This window comes from Monodon monoceros, unplaced genomic scaffold (genome assembly GCF_005190385.1).
Source record: "Monodon monoceros isolate NGI ecotype Baffin Bay Population unplaced genomic scaffold, NGI_Narwhal_1 Super_Scaffold_18, whole genome shotgun sequence".
Lineage (NCBI taxonomy): Eukaryota > Metazoa > Chordata > Mammalia > Artiodactyla > Monodontidae > Monodon > Monodon monoceros.
Window position 1 is genome coordinate 109,899,191 of NW_021703774.1, and position 12,497 is coordinate 109,911,687.

General features: G+C 33.3%; 1 protein-coding gene across 10 annotated transcripts in view; it reads right to left on the reverse strand.

Moving 5' to 3' along the window:
- Positions 1-12,497, reverse strand: part of ADGRL2 (adhesion G protein-coupled receptor L2) — a 213,208-nt gene that overhangs the window by 133,530 nt on the left and 67,181 nt on the right. The gene's annotated exons all lie outside the window — the stretch shown is intronic.

Consider the following 12,497-nt stretch of genomic DNA (forward strand, 5'->3'; position numbering starts at 1 on the left):
CTCTACTGAACTGTGCTGCTATATAAATTCAGAAAATTCCCATTTAAATTCTCCCATTTAAACTCTCCTAAAGGTGCTAGGTAGTATCCTAAGGAACAAACAGGAACTGAATAGGGGGAAGGGTGGATTTCTTGGCACTGTTTTTAAGGAACTTTTAGTGATATAGCTTGGCTGAAACTACGGGAGGAAAACTCCACTCTGAAGTCAAAGCCAAGGTCCTTGAATTACATGCTACACTTTTTAGATTTTAACTCTGTGAAAAACTGGTCATAGAACTGACAATCGAATAATGCATACGTAAGTATGTAACTAACATATACTAGATGTTCAAAAACTGAAAGAAAGGGTAAAGAAGGGGGAGGAGAGAGAGAGGATGAAGAAGAGTCGAGAGGCTGGAGGATAAAGGGGAACTGAGAAGGTAAGAATGAGAACAGAGCTGCTGCCTCTTAACTCTCTTCACTAGGCTGGATTAACATTAAGCAGCTATGAGACTCTAATGAAATGTTAATGGTTAAGCTTCAAAATGGTCTTATTGATACCAACAAAAGCTTTTTTATACTTTGCTCTGTAACACAGATTAGTAAGGAACCAAAGTAGCATGTACCACTAACAGTCACAAAGTGGTTGCAGTCTAATAAAGGTATTCAGAATTATTGTGGGCTCTGTAATGGGGACAGTATTTAGGAAGAGGAGTTAAATACGGGTTGTGTCTACTGACTGTAGGACAATGTCAACCATATTCTGTGTCCTTGCACTTCTTGGTATATAGCATTTCAAATCTATAAATGAGTCTCTGATTTGTGTTCACTTGAAATGCATTCCAAAATCCAGAAGAGGTGCTACTCATTCAAGTTATTTATTTGTATTTTTCTTTTAAGCCTATGTATTTCAAGCTGTCAAACTGTATATCAAGGATTATAAAGCAAATAAACATTACTTAGGAAGGTTTCCACTGACAAATCTGTCCATATCTTTAATGCTTCACTACTTTACTAAAACATGTAATCTTAAGACACATCAATATCTAGATCAGTTTTACAATGTACAATTGAGTTACAATCTTCCCAAAAGACCAAAATATTATTTAAAATTAAACTTAGTTCAATTTTTCTTTTTAACAAAATTACTAGAAACATTTGTTTGGGCCTTGTCAGGAAGGTTTCAATTTTACATCATGTTTTAACTTGCCTAATCAGTTGAACAAAAGTACTTCATGTAAAATGATTCTTTTAGTTGCCTTACCTACAAATCCCTGCAGGATACTATAATTGAAACCTACTCACAGTAAGTTAGGAATAATTAGGGCCCCAAATTAAGCCAAACATAAAGTTAATTCAAATAGTCAGCTGCTGTCATTTAAATGGTTACAGAGTTTTATTATTACTTAACATTTCTGAATGCTTTTAAATGTACTTTGTTCCTTTAGTCCATGTTTAGTATTTTAGTACAAATAGAAATGGGATCAAGATGCAAAGATTCACCAGCCTTTTAGACTGGGAGTCACACCTATACCCAGTCTTTTGTCACTAAAGGTTTTCTACTCAATCTTTGCTATCAGTCAATTAACAACACAGCTGAAACAATGGAGTGACAGCTCTCAAAGGTAAGCTTTCTGGTAAATAAACCAGGATCACAGAATCTACAGTGAGTGCCATTAATGCAACAAAAGTAAGAGCTTTTGAAAGCTAACAGGGATAGTCTCTATTTGCCTAAACTCTAAAACAAAGGGAAGGATTAAACTAGCTTCCTGCGGTAAGCAAACAAAAGGGAAAAGATAATGTCAAAAACCCATACCTGAAGGAGGGGCTGCAAAGGCATGCCTTTAACTGCTTAATTGATGACTGCTAATCAGTGTTAACTGATAAATATAGTAAAAGTTAAAATTATTGTTGCTTTTTCAGTGTTATGGGTAGTTTAATCATTCTCAGCAATCGTTTGTACTTTCAAAGGGAAATACTGATTTTTTTTTTAAATATAGGCCTGTGGCTATATAACTTCTGAAGATTATTTGAAAGTTGCAGAGAGTTAGCAAGACTGGTCCTTCTGTAATACATGTTACATACATTGCAAAATACAGTCAATCTTAATACAGTTTTTAATCTGAAATAGTAATGATTTTAAAAGCTTTGAAAAAAGTGAATTTTTTCTGATCACCATTAAGTTAAACAATATTAAGCAATATATTTAAATTATATCAAATATTCTGAGTGACAACCTCATGAGGCAAGAAAATACACCAATGATCTGAGGCTAAACATTAAGTTCTACAGAAAGAAAAATGGACTGGTAGTAAGGAGAGCTTGGCAAAGGAACAATCTTGGCAGGCCTGTTTCTGCATCAGTAAACTGAAAACTTCTACACTGCTAATCTCCAAGTTGAGATTCTAAGTCTAAAATTCTTCAATTCTACCAAAAAATTTTGTAAAACTATTTTGATCTCTAAGATACCTACATATGTTTAAAATTTGCTATTTACTTACTTTTTATCTGGCTTTAAAAAGATCATGAATCTAATGAACTTCATAAAGAAATAAATGTAATTTGTGATTTGTATTATAGTAAAGCTAAAATAAATCAGATCAGTAACTTATCTTTATCTCTGACAGGAAGAGAAAATAAAATCATGTCCACTACTACTAATAAATAAAATCTTTGATTAAGTATAATACTATAAAGTGGAAAAATTGCTAGATCTTAAGCAGAGCTGTTTTTTGATAACCAGTTTACATTCAAGTACTCCCATCTTATACCCTTTTATGGTGTTAACATGTCAGGGTATTAATACTGACGTGAAAATGACAGCAATTCTTACTTTGAAAAATCAGTGAAATATAAACTTTTCCTAAATGGGTTAATAATATACACTTTGCATTACATGATTTTGTAATGTTACTTTAAGTACTAACATTTATAGTAAAATGCTATTCAAATGATGTTTCCATGTAACAGAATGAAAGCAGGGCAGATCAATGGGGAACAGAGGAAAATATTAGGGAGAAAGGGTCAGGCTGCATTGTTACTCAGGGATTTTTCAATACAAATCATCAGATAAAAGGTCAATAGAAAGCATATAAAATAGGACTAAAAGTGTAACAAAATACAAAAATGTGCAGTAAAGGGCTTCCCTGGTGGCGCAGTGGTTGAGAGTCCGCCTGCCGATGCAGGGGACACGGGTTCGTGCCCCGGTCCGGGAAGATCCCACGTGGCGCGGAGCGGCTGGGCGCGTGAGCCATGGCCGCTGAGCCTGCGCGTCCGGAGCCTGTGCTCCGCAACGGGAGAGGCCACAACAGTGAAAGGCCCGTGTACCGCAAAAAAAAAAAAAAAAAGTGCAGTAAAATGTTGCAAGGTAGCTTAGTTCCTTTTTTAAATAAACTGAATTATAAAACTGAAAGTGATGTTATTTCTATATTTCAACTGTGTTGTTAAGGTAAGAAATAAACCCTAATTTGCAAAGGTAGAAATCACTATCATGCAAAATCTGATTTTCTAGACTAAACATTTTAATACCTAACACTCCTTGATACAGATGTCCTCTCACAGACCAGCAGCCTCAGCATCACGTGGGAGGTTATTAGAAATGCAGACTCTCAAGGACCATCCCAGATTACTGAATCAGAATCTACATTTTAACAGGATCCCCAATTATATGTAAATTTTGAGGTGCACTGTTATAGATAAAGAAGATTAAAAACATCCAGCATGACCTCCCTTAAATTTCTTCTCCTGTAAACATCTCTTCCTGAATCTTCCTCTCCCTATATCAAAATATACATGTTCCTTTGCTGATGAGCCTCTCTATCCTTGCACTGGATCCCATTTCCTTTCTTTCTGCCTGGAAACAAATTCAGGTATTCAACTTATCTACTACAAACAACCAAAAAAGAAAATTATAAAAAGTACTTTCCTTAAACAATAGAATACACTTAACCGGCACCACCTGTCTCCTTCACTTTACTTACAACTTTGGAATCAACCTGCTACCACCAATCACCTCATTACAGCATTCTGTCATATAAAAGTGGGTGTCTTAAAATCCAGCAGAGAGCTTTCTCCCCACAACCACCAGCAATGCCCCTATCCATCCTTTTCATTGTGTTTGACTAAGTTATTAAGTCCCTGACTTTTAATAACATATTATATTGACTCTAATCAAAACCTGGTTTAGATTTTAATACTGCAAAGAGAAAAAATAGAATCAGGAAGGGGAGAGAGAACTAATGATTATTAATATAAACACACACACATATATTAGATACAAAGAGATAGATAAAAAGCCATAGTAAGAAGTACTCTATAAATAACCAGCAAAATAAATGAGAATTTTACTTAACCTCTTTTTTTGATTAAATCCTTATGCAAAACAAAACTCTACTTTATCTGAATCCCTCTATTTTTTCCAAGAAATTGTGGTGTTTCTTGACATTCCAAAATTCCCAAAATGGAGAACTTCACTATAGGGTATTTTAATCTCTATTGTCCTGCTTTTTGCTTCTCTGTCTCTCTGTCTCTGTCTCTCTGTCTCTGTCTCTGTCTCTGTCTCTCTCTCTCTCACTAGCTCTCTTTCTCTCAACAACAACAAAAATACCTTAAAAATAAACTTTATTAAATAGACTAGATGCAAAACAAAATCATTTCAGTAGCATTATTATTGGAATCAAAAGAACAGTAACATTTTCATGCACAGTTCATTCTGTGTAAACATAAATTATATTCATTTCCCTCTCTTTTTTTTTAAACTGTTTTCTATTATCCATTTTTAATTTAGGTATGTCCTAACTTTATCTACTGTGTTAGTTAAAATCTGATTCATTCCAAATGATTAATATTAGTTTACTCCCTTGGCTTTTACCTGATAACAAAGTTAATTCCTAATGGATTAAAATTTTAAATAAAAACACGTAAGAACTACAGGGAAATGCAAGTGAATAAATATTTAACTAATCTCAAGATTTTTAAGGATAAAAATAATGGAATATCTCACAAAAGAACATCAAAAAGTAAGGAAAGAGGAAAAGGGGGTAAATAAAGCAAATCAAGTAAAATATTGATAATTGTTAAATCTGTGACTAGTATTATTTTATAAAACTCTCTCTTCTGTTTGAAATTTTCATTAAAAAATCAGTATGAATTAAAAGGCAAACAAATACATTTTTCATAATAAAAATCACAAAAGGATATCACCAAAGGGTTTAAAAAATAAGAAAAGCTGTAACAACATAAACAGAAAAACTGGCAAAGGTAGTGAACAAAAAAATTCACATCAAAATTACAAATGGCCAATAAGTAAATCCATACAAAATGTTTTTGTCCTCACAATTATCCCCCAAATTAGAAATTTAAATTACAATCAGATATCCTTTTTCACATATCTAAGTGTCAATTCTTTTAAAAATTTAAAATCAGTGCTGGTAAAGCATATAGATTGATACTTTCACACAGTCGTCAAAGAGAACATTGGTATAACCCTTCCAGAAAGCCAGTTTGGAAGATGTATACGTGCCTGATATAATAATCAGCGTTCTAGAATTCCAGTCCTAGGAAACAACCAAATATGATGTAAAAGACATATAGATATTTATTTTACTTATACTTGAAAGAAATTAGGTTCAAATGGCCAACAGGTAGTTTAAATCAGTTTTGACATATACATGATAAATTACAATGCAGCTGTTAAAATCTATTATCTAAATATATAATGACAGGGTAATACAAGTTATGATAATAAAGTGGAAAAAATCAGAATATAAAAGTATATGGAAATGAAGAACCTAATTTTGTTTTATACATTGTAATTTTGTTTTTATCATGTGTGTTGGGGAAAATGAAGGAAATGTATGGTGGTTATATCAAGGTCTAGAATTATGAAAAATTTTAAGTGCTTATCTTAATTTTCTTATTTTTTATATTTTCTCATAAGAACGTATTACATTCAAATTCAGGAGGAGGGGAAAGCTTTTAGGAAAAATAAACCCTCAAAGCAAGAATAATAGCAAACATAAAAGTCAAATTCAGGAGAGTCCCATGCTCATAAGGAGGGATTATAAATGTTTTTGCTTCCAGAAGCTCTTATATGGAATTCCCTTCTCAGCCTTACATTTTAGCCAAAAGATCCCGGGGCCAAGGCTAGATATTCTCCTGGAATCAGTTCTGTCAAGTTGACAAAAGCAGTAAAAGAATAGGGTTGAAAGATGTCATGAGATATTCACTAATCCACATTGATGTCTAATACATGTAGACTGCACGGCTGTCATATGTCGTTCTCTGTCTTGCAGGAGGTGAAAAGAAAATAAAGACTACCATAGGGTACCAAGCATATGTTTCAGTAAGACACTCCCTTAGTAATGTGGCAGATAAATAGTTCTTTGAGGGCTTCCCTGGTGGCGCAGTGGTTGAGAGTCCGCCTGCCGATGCAGGGGACACGGGTTCGTGCCCCAGTCTGGGAAGATCCCACATACCGCAGAGCGGCTGGGCCTGTGAGCAATGGCCGCGGAGCCGTTTTTTGAGAACTACCAGTTCTACATTAATACTCAGATGTGCTCAATCATTTGTATTATCTTATTCTCTAATACCATGACCTAGCATATAAAAAAGGTACATTAATTCAAAAAATGAGGCAAGAGATTCATCACGATTGAAATTACTTAGTAAGGAGTAATGAACACAATTACCGTTCAGAAAAATTAAGGTGCTTTACATGTCTCCTGTGCTTTTAATTAAGCCACCTTTAATACACTATTGATTATTTCAAAATATAATAGTAATGGTGATAAATGTCTAATATGAATGTAAAATCAGTATTTCAAAAATTTACTTCTGTTTAAACAAGTTTATGACCTCTTTACTTTTAGCAAATTACTTCATAACAGATTTATTAAATAAATATTTGATGCAGTCTTTTCTGTCAGAATATGGAGGTTTGCAAAAATTAAGCAGCCAAGCAATACAGTGTTATTAAGGTCTGTGTGTAACACACTGATTTTATAACACTTTTCTACCAGCAATAGACCTATTTGTGAATCAACAGAGATTATGCATAAGTCAACCTTTCTAAACACTGGAAAAAGAAGCAAAAGAGGATGAAATAGGGTGGGAAGTGGGGAGGAAAAGTGGGGAGAAGAAAAAAATCAACAAGCAAGCACTAGAATTAATCTCCATATATACTAAATATGGCATAATTTAACACTGAATATTGGTATCTAAAATGACAAAATTAACTTTTTTAAAGATGCCAGGGTATCCAATAAGTTTAATCTTATTTTTTTTTCAATTTTGAGTCATAATCAGAACTCATATACCTTGCTCTTAAATCCTGGTAGTACTGTAAGGCATTTGTTTTTTACAAGATCAGAAGCAATGTCATATAATATGTAAGTGGCATTAATATTTATATTTTTGAAAATGAATTACATCAGAACCTATGCAGAAGAACGCTGCTGCAATCAAACTACATTGCATTCATATAACACAATAAAGAATATTTAGTGTCCTAAGAGCAATATAGTTAGGTACTTTCGTAAGGAATAAAATCGCATTAATCTGCACTAAAAATATAAATAAATCATTTTTAAAAATGCTTTGTTTTATATCAATGTTAATTTACATAATTTGCAAATTTAAAAAATAAGGTTACATTTGCCTGCAGCAAACACGGATATACCGTACAATTCCTATTAATTTAATGGGAGTTGTGACCCCCATTAAGTTTAATAGGAGTCATACGGCCAAACTCCCATGTACCTTGCTGAAAATTTACCTCCTAGCTTTAAACTAATCAAATAATCTGAAATGAACAAAAGTAGTCAATTTTGCTAGACTGGGAAATGTAAAGTCCCTACAGTAAAGTCAATTCAGCATTATGATGGCAATGGCCACATAGTTAATCCCAACAAGAAAAAGAACAAGGTTATAACAGTGAGAAGAGACAAACTGAAGCAAGGGTGGTTTAGGAGTGCGGAAAACAACATTTACCCATCACAGAAAATACGTTCTGTTTTTTCCAATGTGGAGTCAATTTTCCAATTTTTTTCTTTCTTAGTACAATGTCTAAAAAGAGTAAAAACAAAAATCCCTTTTTGAAGCCTAAAATTATGCCCAAGGAGCCTGATCAGACGGATAAAGAACCATATGAAAAGGTATAGATAACTGGTGACAACTTCTGAATCACAGTGAATTAAATCATAATTTTTTCTGGAAAAACTTTTAAAAAGTTACTTTATAGCAACAGCCATGCAACCATATATCTCACCCCAACTACCCACACACCAGATTACAGTGGTTCTTAAGTGTGATGCTGAGCAACATGAGCCTCATCCCAGAAAATTTTCAGAAATGCAAATGCTTGGGCCCCACCCCAGACCTTCTAGGTGATTCTTATGCTCAAGTTTGAGAACTACTGCAATACTTTATTTCACATCCATGCTGTTCTCTCTCGGTTGGTTTTTTCTCCACCACCATGCTCACCACTGCCTTTACCTAGCTTGTGCAGCTCATACTGAGATTCAGCTCAAGAATCATCATCACTTCAGGCTGGAAGCATTTCTTGACACACACCCAATGCTTCTGGAGTATCACCATCATGGCACTTATCACCCTGTTATTACAACTGTTTATTGTCCCTCTACCAACTATTAAGACCACGACCCTCTTCAAAGATTTATGCTATTCAGTGACGGATACAGAATAAGTGCTTACCATAAGCCAGGCATTGTTCTAGGCATTTGCATGTTGATGAACAACAAAAAAGATCCCTGCCCTTGTGAAGGTGACATTCTGTGTATGTGTGTGTGTGTGTGTGTGTGTAAATATAAATTCTGTACATTTTATTACATGTATGCATCAATAAAAGAATGAAAGATAAAAAGAATAAATATAGGTCTGAATTATTCTAATCTTTCTTAAGTTTAAGCTTGGAGAACGAAGTTACTATTCCTTCCACTAAATTATAGACCATTCTGAAAAAAATATTTATAAGCCAAAACAGGTTTTTTAAATTCATAAGTGACCCCTAGATCTACTATTTTCCTGCCACTCAACTAGCAAAAAGACCCTACAGCCAAACATCATTTTTTACTAAGACATAATTAACACAAAAATCATTGTAAAATGTGCTTAGAGAATTTAAAAGTACAGTAAAAACTGCTAAGATACTATTTCTACAGCTATGTTCTTAAATTTTCTTGATGTATATAAATAAATATGTAAAGCTGTATCTATGTGGCATTTTTACCTGGCATAATATTTTCTTTGAAATAAGGATAAGCAACAATGTAATTCAAGTTAATTAACTAAAATTTCGACTAATGAAATCTAATTACATACTCACTGCATAAAGAATTCAACCTGAAATCCATATTACCTACTTCGCTGAAGAACTGCTATTATTTGTAACTTGTCACTTGAGCAAGCCTTCGTATATCTGACTTATGCTGGCCAGGGCTCCATTATACAGCATAATTTAATTCTCTAGGACACAAAAATTCAATTTACTTTCCTACTTACTGATACATGTTTCCACAGTGGGTTACTTGGCTTGTAAAAATTGGCCAAAAGAATCAAAGTACCCCAGTTTCTCAACAAAACTGATTTTTAAAGGGCTAGATTTAGTCCTCTAAGAGTAAAATAAATTCTAAAAAAACTTACAAAATATTGTGGAAGTTTGGTCTTTTATAATCATTTTTTATTTGAAAATTCTAAACATAATTTTCAAAAAAACATAGGAGAGACTTTAAGAATAAATAAAACACTGTTCCTACTTTGCAAAAACCAGTAAATTTTAACGGGTAAGACTTTATTCTTAAACACTAATTGACAGAAATGGAGAAGATAAGCTAATTCTAACAATTAAACCTTTATATAATTAGCTTTTACCATGGTAAAACTTAAAAAAAAAATGTTTAGTGATTTGCTCTTTAACATGCACACAAAACATGACGTATTTATAATGTTTGCCTGGACTTAGAACAAATACATAATTCCTCCTTGCATATATGGAAATTTACCTCTCATATATACAGATGTAAAACAAATCCAAAATTATGTTAAGCCTTTAAAATCATACACTAATGTAAAACACTACTGTAAACAGGAGAAAAGAAAGCTCTGAAAAGGAAGGCACGGTCCATGGCTGAATACAATACACAGGCTTGTTTTGTTTAAAAACAAAATCTTATTTAGTTGCTACTACTTAAAAATCTAACGACTGGTTTCTATTGAGAAGACTGGCAAAACCAGGCTAAACACTGGAAAGGCAACCATGGTTCCTCCAGCAAGCACTTTCCTGCTTGCTGCAGACCTCCACTGGCCTGCCGCACTCAAGTTACTTTGCCTGCTTGGCCAAATAGGTAGGTGTTTGAGGTTTTGACCCCTGCACAAGACCACAAGCTCCTGAAGAGCAGGACCTGTGCCTCGTGCATTTTTGAACCCCAAGCACCTGGCTCAATTTAGTCACTCAATAAATGAGGAAGGAGGGAGGAAACCATCTAGAAAACCTTATCTGAGCTTACCGGCAAATATCCAGGAGCTGATAAAAAAAGTGCTCATAGCTATAAGATTTGAAAAAGTAACAATCATGTAAGGGCCCTGAAGAAACTTAATGGCTGAATAATTAAATTTATATCTTCTTTCCTGTGCTCTCATACCCCACTTTGATTGGTTTTCTCTATAGGTGTTCACAAAGCATTATCTGCTTGCTGGCAATAAAGGACTATCATGTCGTGTAAAACTTTTCTAAGACAAAACCATGTGACGCTGGATCAATGTTCTAACAGTGAAGTGCACAGTAACTCTGTATACCCTCACAGTTAGTAGTGTGGGTTTGTCCTAGGTTCTTTTTGCCTGGAGGAGGGAACTGCTTCAAAAGCAACACCCCCTGGCCTGATGCGCCAAAAATGAAATTTCCCTTAACAACAGATATGCATCCTGACCTGATAGGTGACACTAGAAATAAAACTGCAGTATCTCATGCAAGTCTCTGGTTTGCTAGCCCCCTGCTGAGTTAAGCTACTGTGCCAGCAAAGTAGTCTCTATCTTGATTGGAAAACTTTTTATTATGTGGACTAATGAGCCATTGATCTACACCTGGAATCTTTTTAAATGTATAAAAACATTCAAACATAACAGCAGGAATTCAGTTAGTTTTTCCCTCTAAAAAACAGATGCAAAATTATAGACTATACACAAGATTTTCATAACAATCCAAGCCAGAGATTCATATTATTAACTCAGTTTCTGCTCGTTGTTTATCATTACAGTACTATTCATTCAGACATTACATTTTAATGTCAGATTTGATGTATCTTTCAATTCTGATGCAAAGAGCAATATCTTCTGAAAATAAAATATTAACCCATTTGTAACTTTCATGTGTGACAAATCCAAGTGAGCATTATTTACTTTCTGAATACAGAAGTTCTTATGTTAAAATTTTTCTCAACTTGTTATTTATCTGAATTATATTATTAAGTTATGTCAATATATTGAAAGTAGGGGACTGGGACAGCAAGGAGAAGTGATGAAACATAATTTTGGAACAAGCAATTCAAACGGAATTCTTTCGGAAAAATGTTAACATTTTGAAGCTTATTACAAAGACATTAGAATAATAAGCTTCTATCTATTAGTTGACAGTATGCCTTTTTTTCCATCTCCGATTTTATTAACAGGTATAAATGGGATCATTTAAAAGTACATATATAGCCAATTTAAAAATTCCAAGACATTTTCTTCAAGAATATTTAATTGTGACCAAAAAATCCATTATATTTTACATGCATTTCTGAGATTTTGCATTCTTTCACAGATTTTACAAGTTTAATATAATTTCATGCTGAATACAATGACTGCCACTACCAACTAGCTATAAAATTAACACATCTTAGCCCCACATTAACTTCTGACCTGCTCTGTAAAAAGCACCTGGAAGGGTGTTATTTTCACATGGAAATAACATGTAAGACTAAAGAAATAATGGATACCAGAAAATCCATATAGTAATTATGGTTTCAACTATTTCATTAACCCTCTAAAGTGTCTTTACTTCTTTAAAAATCAGGTCTGTTTTCAATAAAGATAACATTAGAAAGGAAGCACTACAAAAAATAACTTTTTCCAGAAAATATAAAAAGAATTTATTTAGAAGTATTAGAACAATGACCACACTTAAGTAGCACACAAAACTAAAGATGAAATCAAAGAGTTGCCACAAAATATTTTCAATTTTACTGGCATAAATTCAGTCAACAAATGTAACATATATACCAAAGCAAAGCTTTCATTTAGTTCTCTCAGGATTATTTACAATGATTATATTTATAAATGTATGTAAAATATAAATTCAGATTTCTATCACTTTCTATAATATATAGCTGTGTAATGAAAATAATTCAACCACCAGGAAAAGAATATGACATTCAGGAAATCTTTTTAACACTTAATTCTAAAATAATAAAAAATATTCATTCGAGCCACTTCTACATAAAAAAAAAAAGATTGCATAGTTTA